The 18,455-nt window shown below is 47.2% G+C and overlaps 1 protein-coding gene across 6 annotated transcripts in view; it reads left to right on the forward strand.

Moving 5' to 3' along the window:
* The window catches only part of TNS3 (tensin 3), a 390,960-nt gene that overhangs the window by 188,788 nt on the left and 183,717 nt on the right, over nucleotides 1–18,455 (forward strand). The window contains exon 1 of one of the 6 annotated variants that reach the window (XM_037837218.1): nucleotides 1,904–1,994. The exons of the other annotated variants lie outside the window; for them this stretch is intronic. The gene's annotated coding sequence lies outside the window, so the exon portion shown is untranslated. Of the gene's footprint in view, nucleotides 1–1,903; nucleotides 1,995–18,455 lie in introns of those variants that run through there. 6 annotated transcript variants of the gene reach the window in all.

Consider the following 18,455-nt stretch of genomic DNA (forward strand, 5'->3'; position numbering starts at 1 on the left):
TGTGTCTTAGCTGCTGTTTCTCCTCTTCCTCCAATTTTTTTTTACAATTTCCGTAATATAGTCTTAATTACAGTAACCGGGTTCCTTTCCTGGGTTGCTTTTCTCCAGCCCCCCCCCCCCTTTTTTTTTTTTTTTTTTTTTTATGTATAGTCAAAAAGGAGAAGTTGGCTTTTGGGGGTTATACGTGCCACTCTGGGCAGGTGACCATTTCTTCTCCACACCCATGTGCCACAGTGCTTAAGACACACATTCAGCCCTTACTTCCTTCAGGAAGAGAGGATGGGGGGAAAGGGCAGGGGAGTAGGAGACGTGTGAAAAGAAGAGCACATTTCCAGGCTCCCTCTGCTCATTTTGGGGACCACAGGTCTCTCCTGCAGCCTCGTTCTTCAAATAACCACAGGCTGCCTCTGAGCTTTAACAGGTTAAAATGTATCACCAGACTCCAGGTGTGTGTGTGTGTGTGTGTGTGTGTGTGTGTGTGTGTGTGTGTGTTGGGTGGGTGGCTGGGGGGAGGTGATAGATTGTGGTCTTGAAACCCATAGAGCAGACTTTGGGAAACGTCCTCCCATCCCAGTTCAACTCAATCCATTTCATCTGTAGGTATTTATTGGGTGAAGGCCCCTCTTGTGTGTGTGTGTCAGGTAAATGACCACATGCTGGGGATATCAGATATGGGTTCTGTTGTTAATGGATTTATATTATAGTGGTTAAATATTTTGCTTTCTCCAGTTCTCCTTCCAAATCTGTTCGGTCTGTGGCCATAGCATTGAGCTGGGGAAGGGGATGGGCTGGGGGGCTGCATGTCTAGGGTAAGGAAGAGGCAAATATCTACCACCTCCCTGTCTTCGTTCTTTGAGGTCCTGGTTGTGTAACTACCCAGACACTTCAAATCTCTGTTTTACTTTGCCGAGACAAATCTGTGGCAAAGGGGATCAAATACATTCAAATAAAAATGTATCAAATAAGCTGCTCACCTTTGGGACCGTTGCTCTGCAAGCACTGGTGTGTGCGCGTGTAGTTCTGGAAATTACAGAGGGCACATTTAGATCCTCTGCTTCTGTTTCCAAAAGGTGGGCTAGAGGAAGTTTTAGTGACATGAATCACGAAGCATATTGCACTTCTAGGTGTTTACCCTGTGGCAGTAATGAAGGATGTTGCCAATTTTAAACTATACAATATTTGTCACAGCATCAGTAATGAGAACGAAGAATGAGAGACCAGGTAACATTCAGATAAAACGTAATTTTGTTTCTGCTAGACAGTGGCATACCATACAGCTATTATACAGCTATTCCCAATTGCATTGTAGAAAACAGTGGAATGATGCGGATGTTTCTTCTGTTTTTAAATACGTATGTATAGAAAAAAGTTAGGAAGTGTCTTCGCTGTGCTGCTAAGTGTTATCTTAGGGTGTGGGAAAGAGTGAAGTGATGGCACTTACACATGATTCAATTGTTCTCTTTTTGTATATCTGTACTTTCTAAATTTTCTACAATATAATACTTTTATTATAGAAAGAAAGTAGGGACTTGTTAGTTTTTTAAAAGCCTCAGTGGAGTTACGGATGGAGCTGGCTCCCCAGTGGCACAGGTGGGACAGGCCACGCTGGCTTTGGTGGGAGACTAAAGGCTCTCCTCCGAGGGCTGCTTGCCCTGCAGGTTGGGGTTTCTAACTCCCAGGCTGTGACTCTACCCCCAGGGGGAAAAACAGCATAGACTGCTAGTTCCTCATGCAAAAGGCCTAGTCTGTGGTCAAATTCTGCTTGCCAGGGGACAGCTTGGACAGTTTCCCTCGTCTCAGTACTGTGTGTGTGTCTGGGGTTTTTTTTTTTTTTTTTTTTGGTCAGATCCCATTTGCATTAGATACCAGATCTAATGCATTCCAGAGGCACTGCCATTCTAAACTTGGGTCATAGACCCATGAAGAACTCCCAGATTGAAATCCCAGAGTTTTGAGGACATATCTAGGAAAAGACCCCTGCCTGCCTCCTTGGGGTAAGTGTGCAGGGCTGCTGGGAAGTGTCTCTGATTATTTCTTGGTCTCGGTTACCTCTAGGAATCTCTGTCTTTATTTCAGGCTAAATTTAAAGTCTGTACTATACGCATCAGTACAATGCATGTATCCGTCCTTCCATCCTTCCTTCCATCCATCCATCCATCCTTCCATTCATTTTTCCTTCTTTCCTTCCCTCCCTTCCTTCCTTCTTTCCTTCCTTCCATCCATCCATCCATTCATTTTTCCTTCTCTTTTTCCCCCCTTCCTTCCATCCTTCCATCCATTCTAGCCATCCATCCTTCCTTTCACCTCTCCTTTCCTTTCTTCCTCCTTCCCTCCCCCTCCCTCTCTCCCTCCCTCCATCCCTCCTTCCCCCTCCCATCCTTCTTTCTGTCCATCCATCCATCTTACATCAAAGGCTTTACTCTGCCTTTCTTGGGGCAGGGTAAGTGTTGGCCCTAGTCTGAGTCATGTGGACATCTCCGAGTTCTCTGGGCAGTCTTTTTACTTGCCCAGCAGTTCAGGCTGGGCAAGGTTGCATCCATTGAGCACTGTCTCAGACCCAGCTGGCTGCAGGTCAGCTCCTTTTTCCTTTCTGCATTTATGTGTCTCTGATGCTCCCCAGTGGCTTTGTCACTCCTTTGGCCCCGAGTGTACCCTGCAGATGGGACGCTGCCCCCGTTCACTTGGGCTGTGGAGGGATGTCTTCAATGGATGCTGACTTTCTGCAACGGCTCTGCACCCCTGCCCCGCCATGGGCTAGGACAGGGCCTTTAGGACAGGACGCTCCCCTGCAGGGCAGAGCACACTCAGGGGAGCATTCTCTAACCATAGGCAGAGAGCTTCGCCAGAAAATGAGGGTGGTATTGACGTGGCCGTATTTATAAATTGCCCTCTAAAGGAAACTTCTCACTTGCTGCTAGTGCCGCTCCTGATGCATTGCTAAACCATGCACGATAAACCTCTTGAGTCGAGGGTGCTCTTGTCGTGTACTCGGTGGCATCTTGAGAGTGCTGGGTCCCCAGGGCTGAATGTGTGCTGTGTAACCTGAAGTAAGGATTGAACCGACCTCTTCTTCAGGGTCCCAACTTTCCCGCAGAGCCCAAGCCCCTTTCCCATCACGTTCTGCATTTGTCGGATTGCAGCTGGCAAGTAGATGAACTGGGACTGGAACCAGCTTCCTCCAGATGTGATTAATAATGGTAACCGGTGCTGTCTTCTGAGCTGATGTGTCCTGCGAGGCAGGGGACTTGTGCTTGCTGACCTTCTCTAGACCCCACAGCAGTCCTGGGGTGTTGATACAGTTGATCCTTATTATTTGCGGATTCCGTGTTTGCGAATCTGTCTACCTGCTAAAGTGTATTTGTAACCCTCAAACCAATACCCATGACACTTTACAGTCCTTCACGGGCATGTGCAGAGTGATGGCAAATTTGAGTCACTGGATGCATGTGTTCCCAGCTGAGGTCAGACAAGGTGGTGTTCTGCCTTCTTATTCCAGCTCTCAAGCACTGTCCTTTCTGTGGTATATTTAGTGCCACGATTTTCACCTTTGGTTCTTTTTTGTGGGTGATTTTTTTTTCATTGTTTAAAATGGCCCCGAAGCCTAGTTTCAGGTGCCGTCCAGTGTTCTAGTGTGAGAAGTCCGCAGTGTTCCTCGTGGAGAGTATACGTGCATTAGATCAGCTTTGTTCAGGCATGAGATACAGTGCTGTTGGCCGTGAGTTCAAAGTTAATGAATCAACCGTATAGTAAATAAGGTGTCTTTAAACAGAAACGCACACAAAACCAGGCTCTGTGTTGATTTGTCGGCTAAAACACAATCAGGGGCTAGCAGGAACCGCCCCCTGTGTATCCCCTGGGGGAATATTTCAGTGTTTGCTAACTAAGTGTTCTCAGTGACTTTATAAAACATAACTACTGCAAATAGCAGCAATCAACTGTGTCATCAACCCATTTTACAGATGTGGAAACTGATGCCCAGAAGAGTTGGAAACCCCATTTGGTGTCTCAGTCTCTTGACTGTGATGGGTAAGGTGACAGGTGGGTCCCCTTCCCACATTGTCAGGCCACACTGCCCCTCTCTGTGCCTGCCCCGTGGATGGAGGATCGGTGGGCAGCATCTGCCCCCCTGAGTCCACCAAGCCTGGCCTCTGCAGCTCATCTCAGGCTGATCTTTAGCTCAGGGCCTCCTACACTTTCTGGGGTGATTTGGCCCAGAAGAAGGCATGAGTCACCCCAGTGAGAGCGACTGGGGTTGAGTGGGGCAGGAGGAGACCCTTCTCATGTCTCCTTCCCTGGCTTCCTCTTTCTTTTGCAAATAAATAATTTCTGTTATGAAATAAGTGATAACAATAAGAGAATATGGGCCTAAGAAGAATATGGATTAAAATCCTAGAATGTGTCAGCTATGAGGCATAATTATAAAATGAATACCTAAGTATCTACCTCTCGATTTACAAGATATAACTGATCGTTTATATCTGACAGTCATGAGTTTCAGCAGTGTGGGTGGGTGAGGCTCTGAAGTTGGACAATCTGATGCCTGAGGAGATGGAGCTCCTCCTCCAGCCGGCTGCACTCTTCCAGGTGCTGCCTTCGCCTCTCAGAGTGGGTGACCTCACAGCATCTGACGGTTTGGGTGACCTTTAATGTCCTTATCATCACTACAATTGCACCTGTGTCCAGGCAGGCTCTCTCCCATTTGTTTGGCCCCCAGGAAGTTCAGAACCCACTCGGCATGTAATGTTAGTAACTAGCTGAGGTTGTATGGTGTGCACCCTTCTTTCTCTCTGCCCTGGCTACACTTCCATTGACCCTGTTTTTGTGTTCGTTTCTTGCTTTTGCTTTTGCTTTGATTTTTAATTTTTGTTAATTATACTGAATTTGTTTGATGTGTCCACTCGAATTGTTTTTGGAATGAGATGGAGCAAAAATGAACAAAGGAAGGAATGAAAGGGGGTGGGAGAGAGCAGAGGGAGAGAAGGGAGAAAGCAAGGAAGGAAGGAAAGAGGGAATGAAGAAAGGAAAGATCCAACAGAAGGAGGTAGGTGGCAAGTAAAGATTGTAGGAAGGAAGGGAGGGAAGATGGAAAGGAAGGAAAGATAGGAAGGAAGGTAGGTAGATAGTAAAGAAGGTAGGAAGGAAAAAAGGAAGGAAGGGAGGTAGCAAGCAAAGAGGGTAGAAAGGAAGGAAAGAGAGAAGGAAGAAGGGAAGGAAGGAAGCAAAGAAGGAAAGAAGGAAGGAGGGCGGGTGGGCAGGAACCAGGCATCTCTTAGATTCTGGGGATACAGGAGTACCTGGCTTCCCAGGAACCCCCTGTGGATCTTTTCATCCCAGAGGGAGAAATCTCAGAGAAGCAAAGCCATAGGCAGTGCTGTCCCTCCATTGCAGGGAAGGGTGGTCTCACCAGTTTCCCACAAGGGCACAGTGGGGTTCAGCCCATCTGGAGTGGGCAGGTCCCGGCCAGATGGCTCTTTGGAGCACGCTAATCTGGTTAATCTGAGCCTTGGCAGAGGCTGGCCCTGCTAGCCTTGGGCAAACATTGTCCTTGTGGGGTGCCTGGAGGACTGCAGCTTTCACCTTTATCGGGCCCCGAGTGGCTGCCAGCAGCCTGTGGTACTGCCCTTGAAACTCCCCACATTTCCTGGGTCTCTTCTCACCGACGGGACTGTCCCTGCCGCCTCCCAGGCTGGCTGCCTGGTGAAGGAGAGCACATTGGACTAAAATCAGGGGAAGGAGAAATGCAGTAAGGAAGGAACTTGAGAAAACCCTCCTTCAGGAAGCCCTGCCCAAGCCACCTACCTTCCCAGCACAGTAAGTTCCAGAGAGTGTGTGTGGGGCATTTGGCTGGAATCTGAGCTGTGTTTGGCTCTGTGACACGTGCTTTCCGTCCCTGAGCTTCTCCTCGGTTTGCTTCTGTCCCCATTGCTTTGCAGTAGAGGCACCCCAAGTTTTACAGACTCTTCCTGTGCCTTTGTGCTGCTGACGTTTTGTGGGAACCTTTACCATCTCCCCTTGGGGCCAGCTTGCTACGCTTCTAGGATCTGTCTGTTATTCCAGCCTCTTCTGGGGACGCTTCACATATGTTATGGTAAAATTCCAGTCTTCTTTCCCCTCCCCGAGTAATGGTTGCTTGTTTTTCATCATCCACCATGGCTGGGTTAACCCCTCCTGATTCCGTATGGTTCTGAACCACCCATGTCTCCTGACTTGCCATGCAGTATTCTCAGAGAACTGGTTAAAAATAAACTTAGATATAATTGAGTCTGAGCAGATCATTTCCCTTGTCATAGCTGAGTGTGATTGCAAAACACCATTGGTTGTGTTTCCCACCGCCGAGTCTGGCATGTTTTATCTGGCAGTTCCTGGCGGTTGGTGTTCATGTTTAAGGACATCAAGAAAAAACTCAACTTGGTCAATCTGATAATTGATTTTCTTGTAGAGTTCTCACTCTGGAAGGGAACAATGTGTTACCAGCTGTATGACTTTGGGAAAATAATACTTCACCACTCTGAGTCTTCTTTCTTCCACTAAAACTGGGGGAATCATGCCCTGTTTTACTGGGTTTGGTGTGGTGTTGAGAAACAAACGCTTTACAGGTGCTAATATGTGCATGCACACAAATATAGTTCTTGAATAAATAGCTAATGTTTATTTAGCACTTATTAAGGGCCAGGTGCTATGGTCAGCTCTTGCCAAGCATTTCCTTCTGTAATTCTCCCAACAGTGCTGTTCTGATCGCCACTTTCTGGGTGAGGAAACTGAGTCACCAAGAGGTGCAGATTCTGGACGTCAGGCAGCTAGTGAGGTAGTTGAGCCGGCCTCGAACCCAGGCCTTAGGATTGCACTGTGTGTGCACTGACCCTTATGCTGAGTGTGCCTGACTGATGAATGAATGAGTGAGCAAACAGCTAAATGCCTTTACGTCCATTCTCCATTGAATGGGACTGGTTGACCTGAGCTGTTTAATTGCACCCCCCTCCCACCTCCAAAAGCCCAGCAGCTGTGATCTCAGTGCAGCTCCCCAGACCTGGCCACAGCCCTGCTTCCTGGTGGATGTGGCCCCGGGCATACAATCGTCCCTTTGACTCACTTTTAGGGAATCATTCATGGCCAAGGATTTCAGGGTTTGTTGGCCCTACTAGGAACTCCAGGGGAAGAAGCTGTGTTCTCTCTGCATTTTCAGGCCTTTGCGAAAATTCCTGGCATGACAGCTACAAAAGTTTTTTCTCTCCTTGCCTTTCACCCCAGAGTGGGAAGGGGTGGGGTGTGCAGCTCTGGCACCCATGTTTAATCTGCTTCTGTTGCCAGGATCCTGGGTTGCTTCCCTTTAACCCCAGCTGGCGGCCTCCAGGGTGAGCTCGAGTTAGAGATAAAGCCTGGGTGGTTGAGTCTCCTTTTACTAGGGCTGGGGTGGAGTTGAAGTCTGCTACCTGTTGCAGTGACCTGTGTGTGAAGTGGTTTAACACCTCTGCTTCTGTTTTCTTACCTGTAGAGTGGGGGCAGTGACAATGAAGCCTTTCTCCCAGGATAGTTCTGGAGAATATGAGAGCGCATTTGCAAGAACATATGTTTTCACTGCCAGTATACCTAGTTGGGTACAGGAAAGTGACCCCAACTCAGTCACCAAGAAAAGTCTGTATTTTATAACTCTAGATAGCCAAGCTGCATTGCTAAGAGTTACTGAGTTTTCTGAAGTTAATGCATAACTACGCTGCTGTTCTGTTGACAATTTTTTCCTGAATACGATGCCCACGTTCACTTATTCCACATGTTATGACTTTGCTAAGGAGTAGTTAACTGCTTTTTGTCCTAATCACCTTGAGATAGGTCTGTTAAAGTAACTTGGGCACATTTATTTTTGTTATCCTAAGAATAGAGCTAGTGCGACATTTGTTAGTGAAATGTGGACGTGGTATTCTCGTGCCTCGTAAAATGACCAGATAATTCCTTAGACATTTTGGAGTTATTCCATCTATTTTCTTTCATTTATTCCTTCCTTCATTCTGCAGACCACGGCTTAAGGGCTAGATGTGTCTGAGAACCAGGCTGGAGCCCCTCTGCCATTATGTTCTTGAGGGAAGAGGGGATATTATAGAGCTTAAAGAAAGATTCACACAATCAGTTATTTTGTTGCAGTTGTTTATAAGTGCAATAAAGAAGACCAAGATAGAATGAGACCCAATAAAAGGGGCCACATTGACTCAGGTGGGGCAGGGATGTTGGGGACTGCTTTGCTGGGGAGATGCCATTGAGCTGAGAGCTCAAGGAGTGCTAGAAGTTAACCAGGTGAAGCTTGAATATGTGGATAGGGGATATCCCAGGCCACAGACTGCACGTGCAAAGGCCCTGGTGCTGTTTTAATCCCCAAGACGGCATTCTGGAAGAGGCTACTGCAATTATTAACTCTATTGTAAGGGTGCAGGGCCCAAGACACAGAGAGGGCATGCCACCTGCCGGAGGTCACACAGCTCCTAAGCGGTGGGGCCAGATTCAATCCCTTCCACTCTCCAGACCCATGGTTGCTGAAGAGTGTGCTGGAGGAACTGAAAGGAGGGCTGTAAGGCAGGAACCGGGAGTGAGGGGGGGCTCAAGAAGAGGCAACCAGTGGGCAGGGCCGGCTCACCAAGGCTGCGTGGGCCAGGCTGAGTATTTATTCCTCACCCCAGAGCACCTGGATGCCAACAAAGGACCATATCACTAGCATTAACCTCAGACATTAAGCTTGATTTGCCTACTTGTGCATGGGTCTCGTATTCTCTTCCTCCTGTAGGATTCGCACCTGGTGCAGACACAGTGTGGGTATGTCATAAATGCCTCTCCACTGTCAAGGGATGAAGCAAGGCTGCCCTTTCCCTGTGGCAGGTCTTCTCCCTCCTGTTGGCTGACATTAGGGTCACCTTCTCGCTAGGTTGCTTCTCACTGAGGCACTTATTCTTCCTTTCTCTTTCTCCTGTGACTCTGATGGTTGAGTGAGTTCCCCAGAGAATATGTTGTCCTAGGTGCTAATAATGGGCTCACTCTGTGCCAGGCACTGTTCTACCTGTTTGACAGGTCTTTGCTGCTTTAATCCCCAAGACGGCATTTTGAAAGAGGCTATTGCAATCATTAACCCTATTGTATTGGGTGCAGGGCCTGAGGCACAGAGAGGGCATGCCACCTGCCGGAGGTCACACAGCTCCTAAGCGGTGGGACTGGATTCAAACCCTTCCACTCTCCAGACCAGTGGTTGCTGAAGGTCGGGGCATCTGGCATGGGGTTTGTGCCAGGCCTCCTCTGCCCTGCCAGGTCTGTGTCATGGGGACCTGGTGAGAGTGTCTCCTCGTGGCTGGGGTTTGGCTCTCCGGAGGCCCTTCACAGCTGCAAATGTGGCTTTGTATCCCCAGCCATGGAGGCCCGCGGAGCTAGCCTGGGGGCCACGCTGTGTGAGCCCCAGCTGGGCCTGGCCTTCAGCCTACCCAGTCGGGTTGGAGGGGAAATGTGTGGGCCTTTTCCCTGCCTTTGAATCCTGAAGAGGGAAAATTGAGGCAAGGTTCTGGAAGCTTCAGAGTTTTCACCACAAATATTGGGGAGGTGGCCTTGGTCTGCGGGAGAGCAAGCCCTGGGGGTGCTGGGAAAGAACCCAGGTGGGCTAGCCCTCGGCCGTCCCTGCAGTCACAGCCCTCTGGGGTTGGTGGGGGGTGGGGTGAGGCCTCCCATGGGTAAGTGGGGGTTCCAACCCGACTCTGCTTCTTACCTGCTCTGTGACCTGGGCACGCTCTGGATCTTTGCGTTGGTTTTCCCTACCTCGGGGGGTTACAGAGGTGACGGAAGTAGCTCTCAGCTTGGGGTTGGGCACACATGAAAGTTCAGTGCGTGGCAGCTGGTATCACTGCTAAATCGGGACAATAACCCTACCTGATGGTCCTCTAGGTTCTGCTGGCATGCCCCATGTGTAAGGAGCTGATACAACACCCTCCTTGTGTCTGGCTTTTTTAATGCATCACTTTTCACAGAAGCCTATGGGTAGTGAGTCATGTGCTGATCCAAGATGATTATTGAAAATTTAAAGCATCTATCAAGACCTGGATTCCTGGCTTTTTTAGCCTTAGATTAGTGCCTTGGTCTCCATGGAGAGCTTTTCTGTGAAACGGAGTTTCTAGTTAACCAGCATCTTGTTTTGCATTTTATAGGATGATCTTCAGGGTGTTTGCTGTGTGTGATATATTGATTATACCTTTTCCTTTAAAAATGATTGAAACTAAATGTTCACTAAATAATACGTGTATCCTGTTAAAGGAAGAGCATAGGTGGGGATCTAGATTTTCGAGGCAGCACAGTTTGTTTGCAAGTGCAGAAGGTTTGGACTCAGCCTGACGTGGTTCAGATTCTGGCTGCCAGTCAAATGCCCAACTTTTGGGGCAAGTTATTTAGCTGCTGCCGTTCCGCGGAGAGGTAAGAAAGGAGGGGACAAGGAAACCCATCCTGCAGGATTGTGAGAATGAGAGGTCAGTCCTTTAGAGTACGTAACCAGCTATTGCTCAGCTGCTAATCAGATCAATAACAAGAACAATATTCAATCAATCAGCCAACACCTGTCACGAAGCAGAAACCTGAAACGCAGTGGGACATATTACCTGGGAAAGAAAAGACTCAGAGAAATTTGACGGCTATTATCAAATACTCAAAGAGCGAAATCAAAGGGTTAAACTTTTCTCATGAGCATCACAGGACAGACCCAGGCTGCTGGCCAGGAGGGACGGGAGGGAGGTTGGCCCGGAAGAAGACAGATGTCCTCAGGATGGCCTGGGCCCTTCTGGGAGGCAGGGAGCTCCCATTTCTGGCTGTCGTCAAGCAGATGTTCCATGTCTGTGAGATTATAGCCTGGTTTCTTGACAACTACTGGCACTTGGCATTGTTTCTTCCTACCCCAGAGTTCGTTGTCCTTAGCCTGCCCCTGACTGGCCGGCATGCACCTTTCCGAGCTCATGTCCATGCCCTGACCACCTACTGGGGACCCTTTTCCCTTGAAACCTGTGTTTGGATTTGCTAAACACTGAGCAACGGCTTCCCCAAGGAAAAGGAGATGGGCAGTTTAACCTTGATGCATCCACAGTAACGTACTTCACAAAACGCATGGAAGAAGGTAATAGAACATTTGTAATAACTAATAGCTACCATATCCTTAGCATTGAGCAAGCACCTGGCAGTTTTGTTTCTATCCAGGAACAACTTGGCAAGGGGCATCGTAATCCCATTTGGCAGATGAGCCAACTGAGGCTTCTTAAGTCTCTGTCCCAGGAGTATACAGCTGACGGGTGGGGGGAGTTCGTAGTTTTACCCAGGTCTGCCTGATTTCAAATTCTGTTACCACACTGTGAGATTTCAGAGTCTTTTGATTTGTCAGAATAAGCAGTCAAAAATAACTCAGGTAATGCCTCTTTGTTGCTCAGATGTGTCCTTCTCTCTCTAACTAAGGCACCTTGGCAGGTGAACTCACTGCCCTCCCCCCTACATGGGACCTGCCTCCCAGGGGTGTCAATCTCCCTGGCAACGCAGGATGTGACTCCCGGGGATGAATCTGGACCCGGCATCATGGGATGGAGAACATCTTCTTGACTAAAAGGGGGATGTGAAATGAAAAGAAATAAAGCTTCAGTAGCTGAGAGATTTCAAACGGAGTCGAGAGGTCACTCTGGTGGACATTCTTACGCACTATATAGGTAACACTTTTTAGATTTTAATGTATTGGAATAGCTAGAAGTAAATACCTGAAACTACCAAACTCCAACCCAGTAGTCTGAACTCTTGAAGATGGTTGTGTAGCAATGTAGCTTACAAGGGGTGACGGTGTGATTGTGATAACCTTGTGGATCACACTCCCTTCATCCCATGTATGGATGGATGAGTAGAAACATGGGGACAAAAACAAAAAGAAAAATAGAGTGGGATGGGGAGATTATTTGGGTGTTCTTTTTTACTTTTATTTTTTATTCTTATTCTGATTCTTTCTGGTGTACGGAAAATGTTCAAAAATAGATTGTGGTGATGAGTGCACAACTATATGATGGTACTGTGAACAGTTGATTGTACACCGTGGATGAGTGTGTGATATGTGAATATATCTCAATAAAACTGAATTAAAAAACAAACAAACAGAAGGCTAAGGAAGGTGGGTGGCCTCTAGAAGCTGTGGAAAGCAAGAAAATAAATTCCCTCCAATAACCACCAGGTAGCAATGCAGTCCTGCTGACACTTGATTTTATCCATTGAGAACCATTTCATATTTATGACCTTGATAACCATAAGATAATAAATTTCTATTATTTTAAGCCAAAAAAAAAAAAAATACTCGGGTAAGAAAACAGTCCTTGCTGGAGTGCAGCTCTAGTTGATTGACAGCTCGTTTCGGAACTGTCAGCCACGTGCCAGCTGGGACCTCCGGATTCTTGACCTGTCGGGAGGCCCATCCAATGAGCTGGAATCCCACCTCCACCCTGTAGACCCTGTAAAGCCTCCTGAAGACTCTTAGGGACTTCCTGAGACAATTTTTTGCAGAGTGAACAGTGATTCTCCCCTCTCTGTGTCCCCCCCCTCCCCCGCACCAGTCCCCTCTCCCATTTGTAATAGAAGCTCCTGGATATTTCTAGTGAGTGCTTGTGTGTGTGTTTGCTTGTGTCCAGGTGGTGGGGGAGAGGTATTTACACTGCAGCAAAGCAAGCGATTCTGATGAACACTGGACCTCCCTGTTCTGAAAATGTTCCTTGGCGTGCTCCCCACTGGGGAATTTCCAGTGGCTTTTTGGCTCCGAGTAATCCCTGGCCTCCCCTCCTCTTGCCAGGTTCCCTGAGCTTCTTGCTGTCTTCTCCTGCTGTTTCATGGTTGTGCTTGGCTCTCCCCAGCATCTGCTCCCAAACCCAGCAGAGAGTCTGTCCGGACCACAGGCCTTCCTTCTCCCGGGGGGGGTCCACTGTCTTTAGAAAGCGGCTGCCATTATAGATGGCAGAAAGCATTTTCCTCCTGCAGACACAGCACCAAATATTCTGGGATGGCCTTGCTGGTCTTAGCAGCTACCCGGCTGATTAAAGTGGCTCCCTGCATGTTGCAAAGAGGCTGATATTACTGTGTTAACAGCAGCCATTCCCTGGCAAGCATTTTGCTAGGATCCAGGTAGATTCATAGCCCTGTGGTGGGAGAGGGATTGCTCTCCTTAGCCCTGGGAAGACAGGAAGAAACCCGGTGAAGGCCATGTCTCAGGTCACAGGGTTCAAGGTGACCGAGCCTGAACTTGAGCCTAGCTGTCTGTCCCTAGAGCCCCTGTTCTTTGGCATAAGGCTAGACCGGTTTCTGCCAAGGAAAGTTCTCTTACCTTCAAGCCTTTGCTTCCCCTCCGCTGTGTATAACTCTCTAACCAGTGTCTCTTTTGATAAAATTTAAGTCCACAAAACCTCCTGGCTGCTAGATGATCATCCTCCTCTCCTGAGAATTTGACCACACAGGCTCATATCCCATAACTTCCAAATTGCCATGGCTACATCTGTTTAAAATAATTAAAAATAAAAAATTAATAATAAGGAATAATTTAAAAATAAATGGTTATTAATAATTTCCAAAAATACGTATTGAGAAGACACTTCTGGGTGTCTAAGTCCTTATCTGATGGTGTATATTCCTCTTTGTTTTTACTAATGTACTCCGGGATTCCAGGGCTGGGATGGCCCCTAGAGGTGCCGGAACTGAAGTTGTCATTTTATCAGGAAAGACACTGATAAGCCCAGAGGCCTAGTGCCATCATTACGGTCACAGAACGGTCCTTGCAAAGCCAGAATTGGAACCCAGACCCCGGCCAGAAGAAATGCCTTTAATGAGCAGCAACCCCAGAGCAACATGAGGTCCCCCAACTCTTGTCTCGCATTAAGCAGATCTAAGCTTAACCACACGTTCTAACTTTACCTTGTCCCCTTCCCCTTCTTTTCTTCCAGCGCCTTTAGACATCGAAGGCAGCGTTAAGCAAAAGGGGAGCCAGGGGAAGGAGGTGTGCAGGGACGCTGGCCAGGGGTGGGGGCAGATTTCTGCCAGATAAAACTGGAAAATGGAAGAGGGCAAAGCAAGCGCCCCTTACTTTTCTCTTTTGGTTCTCAGTTCATTGAGGACTTGAATTTTATCCCAGTTTGTCATTGGCCAGTGGAGATCAGCATCCAGAGAGCACGCAGCCTCGACCAGTCTTCTGTTTTAGGAAATCACCAAGAGAGGATGCGTTTGCATCACAAATCTGTGGGTCTATGTCTCCAAGGAGGGAGAGGAGTTTCTACTAAATTGCTTCTTTCTTCTTCCACAAGGTTAGGACTCGGGGTTTCTCACAACCCAGGATCCTTTAATTAACTCCTGGTGGAGTTTCTCCATCCCACTTAAGTCATCAGCTGTGTTGTGGGGCATAAATGGGGGCTTGGATTTGTGAGCCCCAAGTGTGGGTATATTCTTTACTTTTACATAAAGACTCACTCAGAAATTGCTTCTCCCTGAGTCACCTTCTTGGCAGTTGTGGGGTTTGGGAAAGCATTGGTGCCCCTTTGGCTTCAGCAGGGGTTGGGGAAACCATTCTCCAGCTCCCTGAGCCCATGAGTGGAATTCTATCCCAGTGGACAAGGGGTCCTATCACAGGCACGTCGTCCGCTTGATTCCTAATATAACCCCTGAAGGAAGTTTCTTTTTTTTTTTATTTACCCCCTTGGGAGATTTCAGAACATGCCAAATAGCAGAAGCCTCTTTAGAAGTGATGAGTTGATTACAGTATTCTGTCCTCTTGAGCATAGGGCTATTATAATCCTCCTAAGAAAAGGCCCCTTCCCTCACTGATCCCACTTTCAGGGACAGCATTCTGTGGCTGAGGGATTGGGAAAGAGTCCAGATTTGGGGGAGGAATTGGAAAGCTGGGGGATTGGAAAGATTCCAGATTCTTGGTAGTGGAAGGTGCTGCCACATCTTAATTGTGAGATGGCAGACGCATCTGGGGTCCTTCTAAATCCTCATTTCCCTTTCTGAGGCTAGGGGTAGCCATGTCTATCTACAGGGGGTCCCGCTGGCATCAAAGAAGGCTGTCTTGGTGGCTGTGCTGTGTAGACTGCTGAGTACCGTGCATGCCTGTTATTGACAGTGGGGGCAAAACAAATCTATCTGAGTGCTTGTGGCCAGTCATCAAGTTTTTATTGGCAATTTTTTCTTCCTAAACTTTTTATTTTGAAATAGTTTCAAAGTTACAGGAGAGTTGCAGAAATAGTACAAAACCCAGAGAACTCCAACATACTCCTAACTCAGATACCGAGATCCCACCAATTTTAACATTTTACCATATTTGATGTATCATTCTATCCATCCATCACCCATCTATTTATCTGTCTGTCTGTCTCTTTTAATCTATTTTCTGAACATTTGAGAGTAAGTTGTATACATCATGTTCTGTGAATACTTAATACTTCCATGTGCATTTCCTGAGAACAAAGATACTTGCTTCTGAAACCACCTTAACGGCAGTTATCAAGGTCAGGAAATTTAGCATGGATGCAAAGTTTACAGCCTATATTCCATTATTTTTCCATTAGTGTCCTTTTGGGCCTTTTCTCCTCCATTACTGGAGCCTGTATTGCATTTAATTGTCATTGTCTCTTTCTTTGCTTTGTCCCCATCCCGGGCCTTTGTACCTCTAACGGGGGAGATTTGTGGGAGCCTGGTGCTGGTGTGGAGCTGGGGACCTGAATGTGGTTTGCAGGCTATGAGCACCTGGAGGATGTCCCTGAGACGCTCTGGGTCTTACGTCAACTTCAGGTGGTATAGGTGGGTGTCTCACCATGCCCTTAAATAGTCAGAGAGATGCACAGCCCTCCTTCCTACCCCATCCTCCTCCATGTAGCGATTCAAGAAGGAGTTCCTTTGGGGGGATGTTGGGGGTCCCAAGTGGGCATAATTTACATGAAGGCTTTACTTCTGAACACTTCACATAGTCAAACTTTGCATAATTCAACACTACTTCTGACTTTGACCAACTGAAGTGGTTGAGGGGCGTCTCCAAGTGGTGAAAGCACAGTTTGCAGTTTCCTCTTCTTGGCCCCAAACTTTGAAATGATACAATTCTTGATGTTTTAAAGACTTGGGCGGTGGTTGGGCTTTGCATGACGTTCAGATTTCCAGCCTGGAGTTAGTAGTACATCAAGCCATATAATGCTACATTGGAGTCACAGAGTATTGGAGCCAAGGGGTCTTTGTTTTTGTCTGACAGCCTCCCTATTCTGCGGTGGAGGAAAGGGGCCCGTGAGGCTACCTCTTTGGGATCTGGGCAGTGCTGTGGGCTCTTTCATTGGGAAAGGGTGAATGAATGATGGTGCCAGCATTTGGTGGTTATGCATTCTTTTCAAATTTTTAATCTTTGAATGACGTGTAGGGTGAGAATCACATTGTTTTGCCAACAGGTTATTGTAATGCTTGCTTTCTATGTTAAGCTACATGGCATTATGCTTTGTTTTTAAATCATAAAAATATTTTAAGCTCAGTAATCATAGCACACTTGCTTACATTGGTGCAGGTGGGTTACAACTGGGCATTGCCTAACTAGCAACTGTATCTTGGATCCGTGGTTCGATCAAGGTGTGGGATGGATTATCAGATTATGACACGTTTACATAAGACCCAGGACCACGGCTGTTCCAATCCATTGTGCTTCTCCCAAGAGGCGTCTTGTGAAAGTTCTGGCATATTGAATGGTTTTTAAAGGAAGTGGACATCTTCAAAGGGTTGGCTGAACGACAGGGGTTTATTAGCTCATGTGTCAGAGGCTGGAAGTCTTGCTTCCTCCCGGGGCTGGCTGGCAATCCTTGGGGTTCCTTGGTTTTCCCATCAAATGGAGTTGTCCTCTCCTGTCTCTTCTGCATTCCTTTCCCAGCTCCTCCCATGGCTTTCTCCTTATAAGGCCTCCAGTAATAGATTAAGACCCACCCTAATTCAGTTGGGCCACACCTTAACTCCAAATAACATCTTCAATAGGTCCTATTTACAATTGGTTCACACCCACAGGAATGGACTAAGAACGTGTTTTTTGGGGGGGTACATCATTCAACACATGGGATTGGTTGTATTGGAATTTTGTCCCTGCTGCTGTAATTAACTGAATTTCAGCTGCTTGGGGGGAGGGTATTTGAGTACACTGTGGTCACTAATGTATTTTAAAACAATCATTATAAAACCAAGTGTTTGTTTTAGCTAAAATCCAGCATCTTCTTATTACAGTCAATCCTCTGTGTTTGTGATTCTCCTACTCACTAAAATTTATCTGTCACCCCAAATACATGTTCTCGGGCTCTTCTGTGGTCATTCAGGCCATGCACAGAGCACATGAATCGGCACCTTGTGTCATGAGCTCCAGGGACCTGCCCCCAATGCAATTTTTTAATTAAACTTGTTTAAATTTGCGTTCTGCGGCTTGTTTGAATGCTCAGATGGCAACGATCCTGCTTCTAAATGGGTTCAATGGGGGCAGTCTCTAAGAGGCTGGTGGAGCAAAGAACTAACTGGAGAGTCATAATTTGCAAATTTAAGGAGGAAGCAAGAGATGTAAAGTATCCTTGGAGAGAAACACACATAAAACCAGGTTAGGTATTGATCCTTGTGGAAACCTTGTGACCAGAGCTTTGCAGGAACTTAACCCTCTATTTCCCTCTGGGTGAATGGTTCAGTATTCTCTGATTTTGTATTCGGGGGATCTTATAGGACATAAACACCGCACATACCAGAGAACAACTTCATGTGAACAACCTGAGGCAAGCCATCCTAACCCAGTCCCTCTTTCATAGAGGAGGAAACTGAGATTTTAGGGCCCCGTGCGGCTCCAGAGCCCGAGTCCCCATTCATTCATTCATTCATTCCTCAACTGGGGAGTGCCTCTGTTAACGTAGCCTCCCTGGGAGAAGGGAAATGGAAGATTAGTATGGTATAATGTCCTTTGACACATTCAGCCCCTTTAACCATCAGTGTATTTTGTAGAATATATTTTTCTCTCATGCGGATTGATGAGAATAAAATAGTGGTGGTGCAAACAGATGTCTCACACATCCTTAAAACGTATTCCCTTTTCCTTATGAAACTACAGGTTTTTCTTGAACATGGCCTTACTTAGGAAAGCCAACCCAGGTTTAATCTCTGATCGGTTGACTGCAGTGCCCCAAGCCCTGAGCCCACAGGGTGGGGTCACGGTGGCACCCGGGTCTATTCCTGATGACTTGGGTTTGTAGGACTGAGTCCTAAAGGTTGCTGTAAAAGGTCAAAATGGACCTACAGAGGAGCCATCTCTCCCAAAGTGGGTGTCCTTTTAGGGGGGCAGCAGCTTCAGGCCTCAGCACTGCTGTATTCTGGGGAATTTCTTCCACGGTGAATTCTGATTCCTCCTGTGGAAAATGAGGCTAGTAAACTCTTCCAAAGCAGGGAAGACTGAA

The sequence above is a fragment of the Choloepus didactylus genome, chromosome 5 (assembly GCF_015220235.1).
Source record: "Choloepus didactylus isolate mChoDid1 chromosome 5, mChoDid1.pri, whole genome shotgun sequence".
NCBI lineage: Eukaryota > Metazoa > Chordata > Mammalia > Pilosa > Megalonychidae > Choloepus > Choloepus didactylus.